Source organism: Diospyros lotus, chromosome 4 (genome assembly GCF_014633365.1).
Source record: "Diospyros lotus cultivar Yz01 chromosome 4, ASM1463336v1, whole genome shotgun sequence".
Lineage (NCBI taxonomy): Eukaryota > Viridiplantae > Streptophyta > Magnoliopsida > Ericales > Ebenaceae > Diospyros > Diospyros lotus.
The window spans coordinates 18,710,226-18,721,391 of record NC_068341.1 but is presented as its reverse complement, the minus strand read 5'-3'; positions in this window follow the sequence as shown (position 1 = coordinate 18,721,391).

Sequence of the window (11,166 nt, the reverse complement as noted above, 5' to 3'; positions counted from 1 at the left end):
AATTTATTTTATCAGGTAACATCATAACTCATATTACTCACTGGCATTATTCCATTTTCCTTAGCTATCTAGGGTCTGGGGTACTCCATTCGGTCGATTTGGTTGCTTAAAACTGTGTTAGTGTACCCTATAGCCTCATTTTTCTGAAAATTCCATTCATGCCCTTCATAAAATTCCATTTATAGCCTCAAAAGATTCCCAGGTATTACAGATCGTACATGGTAGAAGGAAATGCCCAGGATGGATGTATGCCGAATTGCGATTTCAGGGAAGTTTATTCCCCGCTATATTGATTCTTTGAGATTTTAAAGTGAATTGGATATTTGGCGTATGAGTTAGCGTGGGTTGGCAAGTGTGCATGAAGTGTTGCATGTATTAATGTTAAGGAAGGATGTGTTGGATCCTTAGCACATGATGGACGATTAGACCATAGAGGTCAAGACTGAGGTATCGTTTGGGGAAATGTCGTTGAGCATTTTGGGATGAAAGGTGAATATAGAGGAATCGATCGATTTCGTCGGTAATGGTCTAGGGGTAATATCGTAGTTACGTGAGACTACCTGGGAATTCGAGGTTGAGATGAGGCATCTCCTTCCCAATTGTGCATATGACAAGGTTCGAATTTGAAGAATCAAATTCTTTTTAAGGAGGGGAGAGAAATTGTAACAACCTGTTAGTGGGTCTAGGCATTTATTATTATTTTATTTTTGGGCATTGAAAATTTTGCCCCTATTAAATTAAATGTTGGAAAATATTTTTATGTGAAAAACATTATGTAAGTAAATTATGTGGATAAATTATAAATGTTATTATCATATATTGTTGAAAGAGGTGGAAGAAAGGAAATGGAAAATTGTTGAAAAGTCCAACTTAGTTGGCTAAATTGGATTTGAGCCAAGAGTTGAAAGATCTAATGTGATGGATTGTTGGAAGATTCAAAATAACTCATCTCTAATTGATTATGTGCTGAAATTAGGTTAAGCCCAATTACAAATTGTATTATAATTTATTTAAGTTAAATGAAATGGGTTGGGACCAAGTTGAAGAGTTAGCCCATTGGGCTTAATAAATATATTAGGCCATTGATTTGGGCTTGGGCTCATGTGTATAAAAGGTGGCATTATAATTAAATAAAAATGAAAAATGTGGCAAATAACAAAAATGGGCATGCTTTATGAAAAAGGTGAGGACAAAAAGGGGAATTTCATAATTGGTTTGATAAAAAAAAGTGAAAAAGAAATAAGAAAATGGTAACCGTCCAAATTGGGTTTAATGCCTTATGTATGGTGTGTGTAAAAGAGAATGGCAAAAGAATTGTTAATAATATTCTATAAGCTATTTATGCATTTGGAAAAGAATTTACCTTTTTCATAAAATTTAGTATCTCAAGTAGTGTTTTAATTTCTATGATTATAATTTCTTTTAAAACTTTTAATTCTGAAAACAAATTTAAACCATCAATATCAGATATCATATCATGTTTTAGAAAATTTTTAAGATTTAAATAATTTTTCTTTAAATTATCAACATCAAGTAATTTTAACTCTTCTACATTATCAAGGAAACGAAAATACTGAATTTTGAAGCAAGGATAACTCATAGTCATAACTGGATTCTAAAAAAATAGGAGTTGTCAGCAGCAAGTGAGGCTGTCTTTCTTTCTTTATCTCTCTCTCTCAAAAGTCAACATTCGTCAAGTCACACAGGCGACAATTGGTAAAGAAAGGGCTGGCCACTGGTAGCTGCAGTCCGGCGATCGATGTCAACAAGGGTAACAACGCAGGCAAGCGACCTTCTGTCTTTCTCTCTCCCTCCAACCATCGTCCTGGGTTTGATTGAACGGTGAACCCGTGTCCTTGACCGACTATCTCATCCCGTCGGCAACTCGGCGATAGCGTCTTCCGTTTTTGTTAGCCAAGCGACGTCTCCCCGTTTCCTTCTCCTGCTCGTAAATGGTTCAGTCGATAGCAATTGGTCTTGGTTGGTGGCCAATTGTCGCAAAATTTTTGGGGCCCCTCCTTTTTGGGGGCATAGTCCTTAGTGGGCTATGCCTTGAATCGTCTCTAATGATGCTCAAGGTAACACAAAATTGGGAGGGGGTAAATGACTTATGCAAATTAATCAGTCCAACCTTTATTCCTAAAACAAAGATTAAACTCAAGAGTGTTAGGCATTTCAACACCTCAACACATACACTTTTAAAACTTAAAACATAAGGTTCCATTGTTTTCTAAGTTATCTTGATAAAGTTTTTAGGCTTCAAAAATCTCCAAACTAGGGAATTTTCAGACCTACAACAAGGGTTTCACCCCATTTAACAAGTATAAATCATTTTCAAATGATTTATAGTAATTAAACCATTAAGACAAATTGGTTTCTCATTTACCATGGGTGAGAGCCTCTCAAATCACCCAAGAAATGCCCTGAAACCCCAAGGAATCACTTTCCTCTCTCTCCCAATCTCCTTCAAGTCCGAAAATGAATCAGAAATGGGGGAGAAATATGATTTCTCCATTTTATTTGATGCCCAACAGATCTCTTTACCACTACATTGGATCCTTTATGTTAGAATTTGATGGGCAAAACAAGTATTTAGTCACCTTGTATGTAACCTTGGTTAACCCTTTGAATAGATTTGTTGCTTTTATTTAATGTCAAAATGACCAAATCTACCCTTCATTTGAACTTTTATGCCCTAAGATTAGGGGTAAATCAGTCCAAAGAGGTCTGGGGGCATCACTCTTGCTTTTCATGCTCATTTCAAAGAATTTTGACCATTTTTTTCAATCATGGTAGCCTTACTTTTGCAGCCCCAATAGTTTGTATGTGACCCCTTCTCCATTCCAACAGGGCTGGCCCAAGGCATAGGCCACCCCCAATTTTTTGGGGCCCCCAACAAATATAACAACTGTTGGTTGGGCCTCAAAAAATATAGTAAAAATATATAGGTACAGCAACCACCTTACCAAGACGGGCAGCAAGTAGTGTGCTGCCATAGTGACGCGCAATAAATGTGATTGTGAGTCATAATAGAGAGAGAAAGAAGTAAAATAAAAAATTAAAAAAAGAAATAAATGATGAAACAATGAACCAGAGCCTCCTGCATGCGCACAGTCCCTAATCCCTATTTTAATAATTTAACTTCAGAAGGTAAAACACACCAGAAGCAAAAGTGACAACTGAAAAGAAGCAGTAAGAAATTAATTAGCCCGTTGATTTGGATTTGGAACGGAATGGAGGAAGAAAAAAAGATATAAAAGGATTAAATACTCGCCCATGCCCATTTCTCTCTTTTTGCTATTTGCTTTGGCTTTTCTTTTTCTCTACATACAAGTGCAATTTTGTTGCTGCAATTAGCTCTCAAGTCTTCTCTCTGAAGCTCTCTCTCTCTCTTTCTTTCCGTTTATATATATATATATATATATACATGCATGATTTCTATTACTTCATTTAGACTCTCTCTCTCTCTCTCTCTATATATATATATATCATACACAATTTCTATTACTCCAATTAGATTCTCATTTGATCCTATTACCACTTGTCGAACGGCCGCATAAGCACACCAGTTCTATTGGCAACAATAACTCATTTTCTGGTTAACTTATTTATCTTACCAGTTCGATCGATATCGATGACTGATACATTGTTTTACTGTTATTTTATCTCAATATCATTGGTTAGTTTTTAACGTCATATATTTTGATTATTTTTTTTACAGGTAATAATATCAAGTTTTATCACTATTTCACCAGAAAGTGCAACTGAAATAGCATAATCAGATGCTATCATTCCTACTTTCTTTATTTTTTATAATTATTTTTATTTTAGCAAAATAATATTAGGGGCATAGAATTAATTATTGTTTGAATAAAAATCTCTACTAGAAAGTATGAATCTGGATTTGAAAAACGTAAGAAAAAAAGAAAGGTAGAAGAACTAATTCAATCCCAAAAAGGTGCACCTGAGAGGTTTGTTATTAATACTAAACCCCAAATACTAGAAAAACCAAATGAAGATTTAAATGAAAAATTAGTTGAAAATTGTGAAGAAATTTTTGAGGATAATAGTTCAAATTCACCAAAAAATAGTGAAAAATATGATAAAAATTTAGAAGAAGATGTAATAATCGATAAGAATAAAAATGTTAATAATGAAGATGAAATACCTATTAAAAATATTTATGATCTAGCAGAATGGAAAATTTTAGACGCAAGAATGATTGATTTATTAGTTGAGAAAGGTCCAATTAGATATGTTTTAGATTTTCCAAGAGATAAAAATTCTAGACATTTTTCTACAATTCATTACATTCAAAATTTATAAAATGGAGAAAAATATGATAGAAAATGGCTAGTATATTCAAAAGAATTAGATAAAGTATTTTGTTATTGTTGTAAGTTATTTAATTTGAAATCAAATACAAGTCAACTAGCAAATGAAGGGTGTGGAGATTGGAAAAAATTTAGTGCCAAACTTAAAAGTCACCAAACAACAAATGAACATGCTATAAATATGAATATTTGGGTTGATGCTGAAATAAGATTACTTAAGAATAAAACAATTGATCAACAATGACAAGATAAAATAAATAAAGAGAAAGTATAACATCCTAGAATTTTTGAAGACAAATAGCTATTATTAATTATGGTATTGAACATTTGAGGATTTAAGGAAATAATTAATTTTTGGGATTTATTGAGTTATGTGAGAAAAATATTAAATTTGGTATTTTTTGGGATTAAAATAATTATTTGAGGTTATTTTGAGGAAATGTGTAATTAATTATTTTGTTTGAAAGTATTTATTGAGAGAATAGAATAAATTAATTTGGGATAATTTCTGAAAGTTATTGGCATTAAAAATGAAATTTTGGAAATTGAAAATGCCTTAAAAATAAATTGATTGCGATGAGGAGCAAGGAGGGCTATAGGAGAAATGGTCGAGGGTGCAAAGGAGGAAGGCGAGGTCGCGGGATCAAACCTGCGGCTAAGCAAAAGTTGCAGCTGGGTTTTTAAAACCCAACAGGCGCGCGGCCGCACGGCCACTTGGCCGCATGCGCGCCACTAGGCTTGATGCGCGCCAGCCACTGCCAAGTGGCTTCCAACCTTCACCAAATGTCCAAAATCCCTTTCTTTATCAGAAATTTTTTAATCCTTTTGGCCCCACATAACCCCTACATTATCCTACCTCTCTTGGCCTATAAATAGGCCATAACATTGAGTAAAATGAAGGATTTTGGGGGAGAGGTTTTGGGGAGAAATTAGGGAGAATGTTAGAGAAATTAAGGGAAATTATGTCCGTGTAAGATTGGGTTGTGGCATAGCAACCCTGGTATGCTCCAAGAATTAGGAAGATATTTAAGGCAAGTTCTCTTTCTAGTTTTTGCAAGTTCTTATTCCTATCTTACAAGTTCAGTTTCTCCCTCTTCTTAAGTTCATGTTTTTAATTTGCAAGTTCTTATTCTTATTAAGACAAGTTCTTCTTCCTATTTGTTCCATTTAAAGGACAAGATCTCAGTTTTCTTATTATTATGCAAGCTCTTAGTTCCTGATCTTTTAAATTGCAAGTTCTTCTCCTATTTTACAAGTTCAGTTCCTTTTTTCTAAAGATATGTTTTAAATTACAAGTTCTATTTTCTAACTCTTGTCATTGCAAGATCCTACCTCTTAATTTTCTAAATTCCATGATATTTTCCTATTTTACAAGTTATTTTCCCTTTGCTAGTAAATTATTCCATGATTTACATTTATACCTATTGAATCTCAAATAGGATTTGTATCACCCTATCTTTCCTTGGGAATGATGCTTTATTATGGACATGCAAGGGTTTGATGTTGTCTTGCATGAATGTTGTCCCATTTTGTATATTGCTTCGTTAATTATATGCCAATTATATATGAAAAGTTATTACAAATATGCATGTTATGAGGATGCATGAAAATGGTTTTTAAATAAATGTGTAAAGGCCTCATGATGCGCGTAGCGGACAAATCCGCAGGATATATCCGCAGAGAAAGTGTTGAGCTCAAAGTTGGACTTCGGTCCCATGCTTATAACTCTAAAAAGTACTGCATATGAGCATGGATGCATGTTTCATCATTTTATCATGTGAAAGTACCTTAAATGGCATTCATGTCTCTTTTGCTTCTTGATACACATGGCTCTTATGCTCGCTTTCTTCCAGTTATACTTGCTGGGACTTGTGGCTCATGTTTGCTTGCATCATTCTAGGTAAGGGTAAGGCTAAAGTAGAGGAAGAGCCAAGTGAATCAGGATCCATGGAGTAGTAGTGTGTACAGAGCCGTCTCAACCAAAGGTGTCCTTGGGGGTGTTTTATGTGTGTAATATTAAATTATGCTTGGCTTATGTTTTAGATTGTACCCCTGAGAGGATATGGTGGGTTATGGACCCTAATATGGTGTGTAATATTGAGTTGCTCTCATTTATGTGAGCATGAGGTCATTATTGTGTTTGTCTGTGAGCAAGAATGTATGAGTGTGGCTTCTGTTGTCAATATCAAAGAGGATGTATAATGTTTTTAATGGGATTTAGCATTTATGTCATCTTGTTGTGGGTCCCTAGGTAGGGGCGCCTACAGAAAGAGTATTGGAATAATGTATTAATAAGAATTATTGCTATTGTAAAAAATCTTTCAAAAAATAATTTGGCATTTTATGGTACAAATGAGAAGATTTATCAAGATAATAATGGAAATTTTTTAAGCTTAATTGAAACAATTGCTGAGTTTGATCCAATAATACAAGAACACCTTAAACACATTCAAAATGGAGAAATTCATTGCCATTACCTTGGTCATAGAATACAAAATGAGTTGATAAATATTTTAGCATTAAAAATAAGAAATATCATTATTAAAAAATTAAAGAATCAAAATATTTTTCAATTATACTTAATTGTACCCCAGATGCAAGTCATGAGGAACACATATCTCTTATATTAAGAAGTGTAGATATTTCAATAAGTCCGATAAAAATAGAAGAATATTTTATAAATTTTTTAAAAGTGGATGATACATCAGGTCAATGTATTTTTAATGTACTCATAAGTAAAATAAAAAATTTTGAACTTGATATAAATAATGTGAGAGGGCAAGAATATGATAATAGATCTAATATGAAAGGTAAACACCAAAGTGTGCAAAAAATATTATTAGATATAAATTCTAGAGCATTTTATACACCATGTGGTTGTCACAATCTTAATTTAGTTCTTTGTGATATGGCTAATTCATGTGCTGATGCTATGACATTTTTTGGAGTCACACAACGTATATACACATTATTTTCTTCTTCTACAAAAAAGATAAAAAAATTTACAAGATCATGTTTTAAATTTGACACTTAAACCATTATTACAAACACGTTGGGAAAGCCATATTGAAAGTGTTAAAGCAATAAGATATCAAGCTCCACAAATAAGAGATGTTTTATATCAATTAGCAAAAACTAACTAGTCAGGATCCTAAAACAAGAAGTGAAGCTATTTCTTTAGCAACATATGATATTGAAAGTTTTGAATTTTTATTAGGCATGATTATTTGGTATGATATGTTATTTGCTGTTAATACAGTTAATAAATATTTACAATGTAAAGATATGGACATTGCTATTGCAATAGATCACTTCAAATGTCTTATTTCTTTTTTTAAAAACTATAGAGAAGATGGTTTTAAATCTTCTATGATTGCTGCTAAAGAAATTGCACAACAAATGAATATAGAACCAAAGTTTCGTGAAAAATGTACAATAAGAAGAAAAAAATAATTTGATGAGAATGAAAATAAGGAGATGAAATTATCTAGGAAAGAATATTTTAGAATTAATTATTTTACATATTTAGATGATCATGCTATTTCCTCCCTTCAAAATAGATTTGAACAATTTAAAATTTATGAAGATAATTTTGGTTTCCTTTATAATACAGAAAAGTTAAAATTGGTTGATGATAATAATTTGAAAAAAAAATTGTTTAAATCTTGAAAATTTTCTAAAACATGATATGCTATGTGATATTGATGGTTTAGATTTATTTTCAGAATTAAAATTTTTAAAAGAAATTATAATTATAGAAATTAAAACACCACTTGTGATATTAAATTTTATAAAAAAGATAAATTCTTTTCCAAATGCATGGATAGTTTATAGAATATTATTAACCATTCATGTTATTGTAGCTTCAGTAGAAAGAAGTTTTCTAAAATTAAATTTAATAAAATCTTATTTACGTTCAACTATGTCACAAGAAAGATTAAGTAATTTAGCAATATTTATTAATTGAAAAAGATTTACTTTCTAAATTAGAATACAAAAATTTAATCAATGACTTTGCATCTCAAAAAACAAGAAAAATAAATTTTCAATAATTTTTATTATTTTTTGAAGGGCCACAAAATTTATTATGGCCTAAGGCCCCATTAAGCCTTGGGTCGGCCCTGTATTTTAGTAGAGCACCCGCTCTAATTCTTTAAGGACTTGGGTGAGGGCCTTATAGAGAATGTGTTCTCCTTGGGTCAATATTTAACCTAAGATTTGAGATTTTAACTAACAATAGCCCCAAGCTTCATTCCAATGCTTTATCATGTTTTTTTTTTTTATTATGAAAATCAACTATTTTAATCTTCATTTTTGGCTATCAAATAATCGATTCATCTCAATACAACACCACCAATATATGAGTAATATTATGGTAGAACTATATTTAAAATTTCTTAGCCAAATTCCAAGAGACGATCCTCCACTAGCATTTTTGGTTGAAGTACTGTTGTTGGTTGATTTATTAGTTTTAGAGAACCACGTCCCAAGACTTCTCCCTTACGTCTCAAAACATGCCCTTTAATTTTAAAACTTCCCTTCCAAAAACTTTTATTTCGAAACCTTTATGCCTTGGTTTCAAAAACTTGCCTCGTCCTAACTTATATTACCCCTTTATTTGAAACTTCTCCATTTAGTTATGAAATTTTGACCACAACTGTTGAAATGTTGGTTCTTTAAGTACAATATTAATCTAAAATTCCACTTTTACAAATGTTGAAATGTTGGTTCTCAATGGTTGCCCATCAAGGTCATTTTCTCAATCCATAATTTATCTATCCAACATACTATTTTTACTTGTTATAGGGTCATTTTCAAGGATTTTCCAGCCTCAAGTTATTTTCATATATATTTTCTTCTAACCTAAATATTTCTCAAATTTATTATTTATTCTTGAAATAGGAAATAAAATTATGGGTCGTTACATTAATTATAAAACAAACTTTAGAAATTATCAAAAACATACCCAAACTTTCAAATATATATCAATTTTATGACCCAGTTAGATAAAATTAATGATGTTAATGTTCAATTGACCAAACAATTTTAATATTCTCAATTATTAAAATTATTTATCTTATATATTTAGAGTTTGTATATGTTTTACTTTTATACATACGCATATATATAGATATACATACATAAAATATGTACTTGCACAAAATTTTAGTCTCACTTACATTTTGTTTACTTTTTTGATAATATTTAAAGACAATAATATTGATATAATTGGCAAATAAATAAGGTATTGAATACCAAATATTGAAAGTTCAATGATAAAGTAACTTTTTATAATATTTTACAAATCTAAACAGGTTAAATAATTGCTAATCTACATTGTTTTGTATTAGGAAACTTAGATTGTGTTCTCTTTGTTTTTTAATTTTCAGTTTTGAGTTTTAAATTTATTTTCAGTTTTTTATTTTGGTAATCTGTTTTTAAAAAATTGAAAATACGTTCTCTTTGTTATTTTGAAAAACTATTTCTTAAAATAGAAAATTAAAAAACGCATTCTTTTTGAAATTTTTAAAAATAAATTTTTAATGATATTTTATTCAATAAATTTGATTATTCAGTACATTAGAAATATTTAATTTTAATATATTATTAAAAAAATATATACATTTTAAAGTTAATAAATTTTATAATATTTTTTTCTATTATAATAATAAAATATGAATAAATAAATAAATAAATATGTTCTGAGTTTAAAGTTTGTTTTGGATAAAAATATTCAAAATAATTTTTTGTTGTTTTGAGTTTTCTTTACAATTTCTTTTTATTTTCAAAAATGTATTTTTAAAAATAACAAAGAGAACGCGTTTTCATTATTTTAGAAAATCGAAAACTAAAAATGACTTGAAAACAGTAAAAAGAACGCAGCCTAATATTTTTATGCAATTTTCATAAAAAACATGTCGTTGGAATAATGTAATAATGTCATTTTATAATTATAACCAACTTTAACTAGTAAGTTTCTCTATTATGCATGATTATCTATGAGTAATATAATTGTATATATGTGAGAATTTTGTACAAAATTTTGTTTATATAATTAATATTATTATGCATGTTATCACGTGCTATACATATGTATATGTATTCGTGTATATATATGTGTAATTAAAATAAATACAACCTAAATATATAAGAAAAAAAATTTAATAACTGAAAACATAAATGTTAAATCCATTGCACAATCCCCCATTAGATTGATTTTGATATTTAACAATATATGGTTTAAGTGTTTAAATCAAATATAAGGATTATTTTAGGTTTATATATCCTAATTAGTATTCATAGTTTAAAAGCAACCTTGAATTATAGTGTTAGGACAGATATTTTGGTGTGAATAATTTAAAATGAAATGTGGAGATTTAGTTCACGTACTTTTAGCTTGAGAGAGATTTGTTGGTTAAGAAAGAGGAGAGAGAATATCATCTTGAGAGCATGTTAGAGGAAAGGTATGGGAGAAAAGATGCCAAATTAACAAGTTAATATAAAGATGTCTAAATATTTTATTCTTTTTTGTGTAAATTTAGTAGAAGTTAAATCAAGTAAATATATAATAATATAAAATAAGTGCAGCAATCACTTAATCATAAAAACACTAAAATTTCATGTGAAAAACTCCCTCAATGCAAGGAGTAAAAATCACCCCGAAATCTACCCAAAATTTCGCTATAATAAAATAATGAGTATAATCGTTCTTCTCGGATAACACTAGAAGCACACCAAATTATTAAGAATTTAATAATTCTTAACACACTAAAATCTCCAAAATCAACAAAATAATTAACCCAACCATAACTCTTTCAAGTATAAAGATTCT